Here is a 10701-nt window from a genome sequence, read left to right on the forward strand (position 1 = left end):
AGTAATGAGTAGTAAGATGTCCTAGCTTTACGGAGGGCTTTTTTATAGAGCAACAGACTCTTTTTCCAGGCTAAGTGAAGATCTTCTAAATTAGTGAGATGCCATTTCCTCTCCAACTTACGGGTTATCTGCTTTAAGCTGCGAGTTTGTGAGTTATACCACGGAGTCAGGCACTTCTGATTTAAAGCTCTCTTTTTCAGAGGAGCTACAGCATCCAAAGTTGTCTTCAATGAGGATGTAAAACTATTGACGAGATACTCTATCTCACTTACAGAGTTTAGGTAGCTACTCTGCACTGTGTTGGTATATGGCATTAGAGAACATAAAGAAGGAATTATATCCTTAAACCTAGTTACAGCACTTCTAGTGTAATGAAACTTATTCCCCACTGCTGGGTAGTCCATCAGAGTAAATGTAAATGTTATTAAGAAATGATCAGACAGAAGGGAGTTTTCAGGGAATACTGTTAAGTCTTCAATTTCCATACCATAAGTCAGAACAAGATCTAAGATATGATTAAAGTGGTGGGTCGACTCATTTACATTTTGAGCAAAGCCAATTGAGTCTAATAATAGATTAAATGCAGTGTTGAGGCTGTCATTCTCAGCATCTGTGTGGATGTTAAAATCGCCCACTATAATTATCTTATCTGAGCTAAGCACTAAGTCAGACAAAGGTCTGAAAATTCACAGAGAAACTCACAGTAACGACCAGGTGGACGATAGATAATAACAAATAAAACTGGTTTTTGGGACTTCCAATTTGGATGGACAAGACTAAGAGTCAAGCTTTCAAATGAATTAAAGCTCTGTCTGGGTTTTGATTAATTAATAAGCTGGAATGGAAGATTGCTGCTAATCCTCCACCTCGGCCCGTGCTACGAGCATTCTGGCAGTTAGTGTGACTCGGGGGAGTTGACTCATTTAAACTAACATATTCATCCTGCTGTAACCAGGTTTCTGTAAGGCAGAATAAATCAATATGTTGATCATTATTATATCATTTACTAACAGGGACTTAGAAGAGAGAGACCTAATGTTTAATAGACCACATTTAACTGTTTAAGTCTGTGGTGCAGTTGAAGGTGCTATATTATTTTTTCTTTTGAATTTTTATGCTTAAATAGATTTTTGCTGGTTATTGGTGGTCTGGGAGCAGGCACCATCTCTACGGGGATGGGGTAATGAGGGGATGGCAGGGGGAGAGAAGCTGCAGAGAGTTGTGTAAGACTACAACTCTGCTTCCTGGTCCCAACCCTGGATAGTCACGGTTTGGAGGATTTAAGAAAATTGGCCAGATTTCTAGAAATGAGAGCTGCTCCATCCAAAGTGGGATGGATGCCGTCTCTCCTAACAAGACCAGGTTTTCCCCAGAAGCTTTGCCAATTATCTATGAAGCCCACCTCATTTTTTGGACACCACTCAGACAGCCAGCAATTCAAAGAGAACATGCGGCTAAACATGTCACTCCCGGTCCGATTGGGGAGGGGCCCAGAGAAAACTACAGAGTCCGACATTGTTTTTGCAAAGTTACACACCGATTCATTGTTAATTTTAGTGACCTCCGATTGGCGTAACCGGGTGTCATTACTGCCGACGTGAATTACAGTCTTACCAAATTTACGCTTAGCCTTAGCCAGCAGTTTCAAATTTCCTTCAATGTCGCCTGCTCTGGCCCCCGGAAGACAATTGACTATGGTTGCTGGTGTCGCTAACTTCACATTTCTCAAAACAGAGTCGCCAATAACAAAATTTGATCCTCGGCGGGTGTGTCGTCGAGTGGGGAAAAACGGTTAGAAATGTGAACGGGTTGGCGGTGTACACGGGGCTTCTGTTTAGGGCTACACTTCCTCCTCACAGTCACCCAGTCAGCCTGCTTTCCCGGCTGCTCGGGATCTGCCAGAGGGAAACTAACGGCGGCTAAGCTACCTTGGTCCGCACCGACTACAGGGGCCTGGCTAGCTGTAGAATTTTCCACGGTGCGGAGCCGAGTCTCCAATTCGCCCAGCCTGGCCTCCAAAGCTACGAATAAGCTACACTTATTACAAGTACCATTACTGCTAAAGGAGGCAGAGGAATAACTAAACATTTCACACCCAGAGCAGAAAAGTGCGGGAGAGACAGGAGAAGCCGCCATGCTAAACCGGCTAAGAGCTAGTAGCTGCGCTAAGCTAGCGGATTCCTAAAAACACACAAAGTGAACAATGTGTAAATAATTTAGAGGTGATTCAGCAGACGGAGTGCTTTAGTTAAGGCACGTGAAGATTACACTGTGAAACAAATCGTTATCTAGGTAACTAGATCAATCTAATTGCGCAGATTAAACAGCTAACAGATACAGCAAAACACCGCTGTGCTCCAGAAAAGGAAGTGATACAATACCGCAGTGAGAGCCAACCACCAGTAGAGCAAAATGCAAAATGATCACAAATGCTTTAAAATGGGAAGCAAATCCAGAAAGATGTACAAAAAAATGGAAAACCACCATTCAAATGGTTAAAAGAATAGCCAGAATGGCCAGAAGACTCAGCCAATGATCAGCTCCAAGGTGATCAATGAAGGTCTAAAATTACCTTGAAGTACTGTAACAATCAGATTCTTACGTGAAGTCAAACTACGGACAAGAAGCTTCCGTAAACTCCCACTGTTGAAAAAACGACATGCTGAAGAGGTAACAATTTGCCAAACAACACACTGACTGACCGAAGGAGAAATGGCACTAATGGACTGATGAAAGCAAGATTGTTCTTGTTCTTCATGGCTCTCAAGTGAAGCCACAGTACACTGTGAAGACAGTGAAGCATGGTGGAGTAAGCATATGGTATGATATGGGGATGTTTATCATACCATGGTGTTGAGCCTATTTATCACATACCATGGATCACGGGTCAGTTTGAATACGTAGATCAAAATACTTGAAGAAGTTATGTTGCCTTATGCCAAAGAGGGAATGCCCTTGAAATGGATGTTTCAACAAGACAGTGACCCAAAACACACTATCAAGTGAGCAGCATCTTGGTTCCAGACCAACAACATTAACATTACGGAGTGGCCAGCCCATTCCCTGGACCTTATCCGTTAGAAACTTGTGCAGTGACATAAAGAAATGCTGTTTCTGAGGCAAAACCTAGAAATGCAGAGGAACTGTGGAATGTAGTCCAATTGTCCTGGGCTGGAACACCTGGTCACAGGTGCAGGACTTCAACTCCACGCAACATAGATGTAAAGCAATCAGAATCAGTGGTTCTACAACAAAATATTACTTCAGTGATTCAAAGGAAAGCTAAATCTTCAAGCTCTTTTCAGTTTGTACAGTAAATGTTTCAGTTTGTAAAGAAACATGCAGACACTACTGTGTTTTTAAACAGACTAACTAAACAGAAAATTACTATTTCTTCCATTTCTGAAAAAGTAATAATAAATTGGGCAATTTTTTCTTCATGTTTTGTTTTGAAATAGAATGTACAGTGTTCCCAATGCATTTGCATGTATGGTAATAAAAGCTATTATGAGGATTTTGAGCTTTACGCACATTTTAAAAACACTGCTATTATTTTGAACACAACTGTACTTTATGATGTTGCAGCTTTTCAGCTACTCAAATCAGTTTGAGTTTCTCTCAGAAACTGACTTTTGTTCATTTTTAAGATTGTGTGTAAAAGTGAGTCCCTTCGGCTGCTCCCTTGTTCACACTCAGGCTTGCCACAACAAATCTGAGGTGGCTCTTCATGTTTAACCCTCTGGGGCCGACACCGTCATATATTTGATGGCTAAGACCAAGCTTTACTAAATTAAATAACTTTTTAATGATATGAGATAGAAACTTACTTTTTTGTTTTTTGTTTTTTTTTTTTTTGCTGAAAAGTTAACTCCGCGGACTTTTGAGCCAGCCATCAGCCATCTTTGTACTCCTCACAGAAGCTGTGTGGTGACATGCGCATGTGAGTGTCCAATCGGAATTGGTTCACCGTCACATGGTTTTCCAAAATGCAATTGTAGGGCAGATTTACCTCACGCGAAAAGCCAAAGATCATTTCCAGGAGTGATATGTTACTAGTTGGCCCATTTGAATAGCCCCCTGGGTGCTCCAATGAGTACATACTATTGGGGTCCAATGCGTCTGCGCCATTACGCACAGCGATCAGTGAAAGCAAACGGAGCAGACGGAGAGCCTCTGATGACAATCTCACGTGCTCAAACAAAGAGTGTGTAACTATCAGGATTGCTCCACTAGTTTGCATGTGAATGTTACTGGATAACTCTGTTGCTTTCTCAGCGTAAAGCACTGTTTACCATATCAATGGAATGAGGGGGGAGGGCCGCTCCTCAGACTGTAAGGAGCCAAAGTGGGCTAAAGTGTGAATGAAAGCTGCTTTAGGGGCAGCACAGAACACTCCAAAACACAGTAGAACTTGCAATTTGTGATGTAATCTTTGTGTAATAGCAGACAGAAATTGCTGTGAGATGAAGACAAAAAAAAAAAAAAACCACATAGACCATGTTGTATATATTGTTCAAATGTGTTTATTGTTGAACCTTTTGTTGTACAGTCTTTCACACAAGACCTCAAATTGCCTTTATAAGGTGTCAGACAGTTGTTATTATAGTTTGCTGTGTGTTTTGAATAAATGTGTGTGGAAATTATTTCCGCTTTACTTTCCTTTCTTATTTCAGATTGTAAACCTTTATTTACACTTATAAAACCCAACAAAGCATATATATAATGAAAACACAGGTTGTCCTGAAAAAAGAGACATAAACTTGATTGTGCATGCAGGGAGGCGCTGTTAACAGCAATAATAAACATTTATGCCAGGCGAGTGAAACTGTCCAAAAAATGCCCTCGGACCCCAGAGGGTTACTTGGCACAAGTTCTACACCGGATGCACTCCACGTTACATGGAGAAATGTGGCAGGGGTGAGGTTTGAACCAAGAACCTTCCATACTGAAACCAAGTGCACTAACCACTTGCCCACCACCCCATAATTTTTTACGATGAGTTTTTCAAGTAAAGAGCAAATTTGTGAGTCCACATTTTCTGCTCAATGCCAAAAGTGTTTTTGTTAACTTAAATTTTTTTCTCCACAACTTTCTTTGCAAAGCCTTAAACTTTTTTCTAAATTCTTTCAAAGAGTTTAAATTGATCTTCCACAGGTTTTAGAAGCTGCCAGAGCATTTTTGACAACAAATGCATACCAGCTTGGGACTCCAACAAGGGCAGTCGCATCTCCTCCACTCTCCCTTTTCTCTGCTCTCTGCTTTAACCTTCAAGTCCCTACTTCACCAGACTGTGAATTCCTCAAATTATATTGGATACTAGTTTTATTGGACTACTATTGGATTAAACATGGAACTGATCAGCTGGTCTCTGAACGCTATTGACACCATCTTTTCTACAAGAAGGTCAGGAATGGGGATCCTACCTGCCCAGATGGAACGTATCCTGCTGGCTATGTTCTTGACTCCTGGGGGTCGTGGCATGTTGCATGCTTGGCGCCTTTCTCCGTTGAGGACGTCGAGGATTTATTCATATTTGTTCTTATGGTAGCAGGGCTGGTACTTTCTGGCTTATGTGCTGCCCTGATCTACCGGAAAATTGGCAAGACGGCAGCATCAAGAACCACGGCCCCTCGCTTGTCCATCATGACTAACAAGGTGGGCAAGGCAGTGCATTCTCAGACTGCTATGACTTTTGAACTCAGATGCAAATTGGATGACATCTTGGAGCAGATGCGTGCCTTGCAGATGAAGTTGGAGATTTCCGAGGCCGGGGAATATTCTTAATTCATAATTGGGAATATTCTTAATTCATAATTTTGATTTGGTTGTTCAAGTGAAGCTGTAAAAGGTGTTTTTCACTGCTCAAACCACAACACCGAAGGCGTATCAGCCTGAAGGACAAATTGCCCGACTGTTTCTCCTCCAGAGGAATGTCTTCAGGCCTTGGTGATTATTTGGCTGTTTTCTTATCTCAACTCACAAAGACAATAAACTGTTTCACAGGACTGAAGTATGCTCCACTCCCTCTCCCCACCCCCTACCCCCCATCACACACACACCCCACTCCGGCTTCTGCTCATGTCACCCCCTTCTCTTCTGCGGGGGCGGCGCAGTTTTAGCTGCTGCTGGTCCCCGTTCCCCCCCCCCCAAGCTTCAAATTTAGTGCACATAAACAATGTCAAATGTGTATGTGCTGTCTTTAATTCTGATGTGTGCCATTATTACGGTAAACAAGTAATAATTGTGGACTAATTGCTGTCTGAGGTAACTGGAGTGTAAACATAATTCCTCCACTGTGAGATCAATAAAGTATATCTCATCTCAAACACCAAAGCCTTCATCCTGGGTTGGTCAGTGAACCAAACATCTATGGAACTGCCAAACCAGTACATTCAGTCCTGCTGAGAAACCAACCAAGGCATCCGCATGCCTGTAGTCATTTGGAATGACTCAGTGGGTTTTACCTCAATGCAGGTCAATTAAGGAAGGCCAGCAAATGGTGAATCAGGAAAATGAACCGGACCAAAATGAGCCTCTTCACTCCACCCGATCCAAAGGACCCAGATAAGTGAACCTTCAAGGGATCCGATGGACTTTGCAGTCAGTGATGCAAAGTGGCTGTCTTTGTTTCATCTTTTTAATAATCATAATAATAATAATAATAACAATAATTTGTGAACGCAATATTTGCCGCTAAATTGTAATCAGGTTTATTACCTCTGCCAAGGAGGTTATGTTTTCGGTCACATCTGTCTGTTTGTTGGTTGGTTGGTTGGTTGGTTGGTTGGTTGGTTGGTTGGTTGGTTGGTTGGTTGGTTAGCAGGATTACTCAAAAAATCCTCAACGGATTTCAATGAAATTTTTACCAGGGGTGTATCTTGGCCTAACTTAGAAGTCATTCAATTTTGGTAATGATCCGGAACACGATCCGGATCCAGTAATTTTTTTTTCAGGATTCTTTATCATTGCAGATATGGCCAATTTCAGCATTTTTGCATCTAACTTCATAAAGACGGCTCACAAACGCTGAACAAAAATTAAGTTACGACACAACAATAATTTAGCATTTGTTTCTCCTTATTGAATAAACTTATTAGAAAATAAAAAAAAAAACTTCTGTAGTTCATGCAGTTTCTCTTTATAAATACATTTGCTGAAGATCTAAGGGTTTAACCCTCTGGGGCCGACGCAGTCGTATACAACGGCTGAGACCAAGCTTTACTAAATTAAAAATAACTTTTTAATTATACAAGATAGAAACTTACTTTTTTTTTGCTGAAAAGGTAACTCCGTGGACATTTGAGCCACCATCCACCATCTTTGTACTCCTCCTGTTTACGGTGCAGGTGGGGAGCTGTTGACCCTGACTGGGGATGTAGTCGGGCGGTGGAAGGAGTACTTCGAGGATCTCCTCAATCCCATCGTCACGTCTTCTGAAGCGGAAGCAGAGACTGGGGACTCAGAGGCGGACTCATCCATTACCCAGGCCGAAGTCACCGAGGTGGTTAGAAAGCTCCTCGGTGGCAAGGCTCCTGGGGTGGATGAAATCTGTCCTGAGTACCTTAAGTCTCTGGATGTTGTGGGACTGTCTTGGCTGACACGCCTCTGCAAGATCGCGTGGCGTTCGGGGACAGTGCCTCTGGATTGGCAGACCGGGGTGGTGGTCCCTCTGTTTAAGAAGCGGGACCGGAGGGTGTGTTCCAACTATAGGGGGATCACACTCCTCAGCCTCCCCAGTAAGGTCTATTCCAGAGTACTGGAGAGGAGAATTGGACCGATGGTCGAACCTCGGATTCAGGAGGAGCAGTGTGGTTTTCGTCCTGGTCGCAGCACACTGGACCAGCTCTACACGCTCCATTGGGTGCTCAAGGGTTCATGGGAGTTCGCCCAACCAGTCCACATGTGTTTTGTGGATCTGGAGAAGGCGTTCGACCGTGTCCCTCGGGGCACCCTGTGGGGAGTGCTCCGGGAGTACAGGGTCCGGGGTCTTTTGCTAAGGGCTATCCGGTCCCTGTACGACCACAGCAGGAGCTTGGTTCGCATTGCTGGTAGTAAGCCAAACTTGTTTCCAGTGCACGTTGGCCTCCGCCAGGGCTGCCCTTTGTCACAGGTTCTGTTCATTATTTTTATGGACAGAATTTCTAGGCGCAGCCAGGGTGTAGAGGGGGTCTGGTTTGGGAACCACAGAATCTCATCTCTGCTGTTTGCGGATGATGTGGTTCTGTTGGCTTCGTCAAATCAGGACCTTCAGCGTGCACTGGGGCGGTTTGCAGCTGAGTGTGAAGCGTCCAGGATGAAAATCAGCACCTCTAAATCCGACGCCATGGTTCTCGACCATAAAAAGGTGCTTTGCCCTCTTCAGGTCGGTGGAGTGTCCTTGCCTCAAGTGGAGGAGTTTAAGTATCTCGGGGTCTTGTTCACGAGTGAGGGACGGATGGAGCGTGAGATTGATAGACGGATGGGTGCAGCATCTGCAGTGATGCAGTCGCTGTATCGGACCATCATGGTGAAGAGAGAGCTGAGTATGGGGGCAAAGCTCTCGATTTACCGATCGCTCTATGTTCTGATCCTCACCTATGGTCATGAGATTTGGCTCATGACTGAAAGAACGAGATCGCGAGTACAAGCGGCCGAGATGAGTTTCCTCCGCAGGGTGGCTGGGCGCTCCCTTAGAGATAGGGTGAGGAGCTCTGTCACTCGGGAGGAGCTCAGAGTCGAGCCGCTGCTCCTCCACGTCCAAAGGAGTCAGTTGAGGTGGCTCGGGCATCTTTTCCGGATGCCCCCTGGATGCCTCGCTGGAGAGGTGTTCCGGGCACGTCCCATTGGGAGGAGGCCCCGGGGAAGACCCAGGACACGCTGGAGGGACTACATCTCTCGGCTGGCTTGGGAACGCCTTGGGGTTCCCCCGGAGAAGCTGGGGGAGGTGTGTGTGGATCGGGAGGTCTGGGCGGCTTTGCTTGAGCTGCTGCCCCTGCGACCCAACTCCGGATAAAGCGGAAGAAAATGGATGGATGGATGAATGTGTTACTAGTTTATTATAGTTTGCTGTGTGTTTTGAATAAATGTGTGTGGAAAATTATTTCCGCTTTACTTTTTCCTTGCATATTTCTGATTGTAAACCTTTATTACACTTATAAAACACAACTATAGCATATATATTTTGAAAGTACAGGTTTTCCTGAAAAAAGAGACATAAAACCTGATTGTAGGATGCAGGGAGATCTGTTAACAGCAATAATCAAACATTTATGCCAGGCGAGTGAACTGTCCAAAAAATGCCCGAGGACCCCAGAGGGTTAACCACTGAATTTGAAAAATGATGGTAGATGCGTGAAACAACGTGGAATAAGTTTCTTTGCCAAAGGGTATTCCATGTGACATCAGTGACCCTATGGCCTTAGCAGAGGTTTGCGCTCTCCGAGTGCTTATAGTTCTTATTCATTGCTATATTTAGTGCCTTGTTCTTTTCTTATTCCTTGCTTTTCACGTCTCATCAACATATCATGTCACTAATAAAATACAAATCATTGTCCATATTTTCAGATTCTCAGTCACCTGTGTTTATACCTGCACATATGTGAAAAAAATTCTGTAAATATTACACCGATTGTCTTGTGTCCAGTTGAAGACAAATGTTTAATCCAGAATTTATGACTTTCAGATCAACGACTGATTAATATTGAATATTACATTTCCTGTTTCTAAGCAGGTGGTGCCCCTTTGATCTATTTAAATTAGAACCCATGAGTTTTCCTCACCCTCAGCTGTTTCCCCATCTTTGCAATCTTACTAATTGTTCTTGACTTGCAGCTGATTGGCAGCCACCAGAAACCTGACGCTGAAAATGCCAGCAACGCGGCAGGAGGATCAGTTGTGTACAACTGCTCGAGTAGCCAGTCTAACAGGACAGTACAACAGATGCATCTGTGAGGACCAAGCCATCACCCTCTGTGACGGATGGGATGAGGGGTAGGTTTGGAGAAATATAGCATTTTGATCCCAGTATTTACAGACTGGGAATCATTAACCACACATAAAGGCAAGTAACCTAATCATCTAACAAACACCACCTTGTCTACCCTCAAGGCTCATAATCTGTTTCCAGTCTTGTATACAGTACCTCAAAGTGATACTTGAGTGAAAGCACAAGTGTCTTAGCATAAAATTACTTTGGTAAAAGTTAAAAGTCTCCTTTAAAAATATTACTTGGGTAAAAGTCTTAAAGTATCTGATACTTACTGTACTTAAGTATCAAAAGTAAAATTCGCATATAAAATGTACTTAAAGTAAAAGTATTGAGTAAAAGTAAAATCCAAAACAAGTGGAGAATGAAACAGCGACATGAAAAGAACCAGCAGGGTGCTTCAGCCTGTGGCCAAGCAGTTGGTGTTGGTGAAGGGATGAGTGAAGCAGGTGGATGTATACAGCTGTACAGAAAGCTGTCGTTCTTTTTCTGAATACGCAGTTGTTTTACTGGAAGCTCCCCACACACTCATTTTCCTGTTAAACACAACAGCCAGGCCCTTGTGAAACAGACCAGTCATTTATAGCTACACAGTTGTGCCAAATTTAAGGAAAAGTAAAAAAAAACAAAAAAAACAACAACTTTTCACCACAACAAACCACTGCAAACTTTGTCACCACAACAAACCACTGCAAAGCAACCAAACACACTCTTTGTGCTCTTGAATATGCGAAAAT

The sequence above is a fragment of the Thalassophryne amazonica genome, chromosome 1, assembly GCF_902500255.1.
Source record: "Thalassophryne amazonica chromosome 1, fThaAma1.1, whole genome shotgun sequence".
Classification (NCBI taxonomy): Eukaryota; Metazoa; Chordata; class Actinopteri; order Batrachoidiformes; family Batrachoididae; genus Thalassophryne; species Thalassophryne amazonica.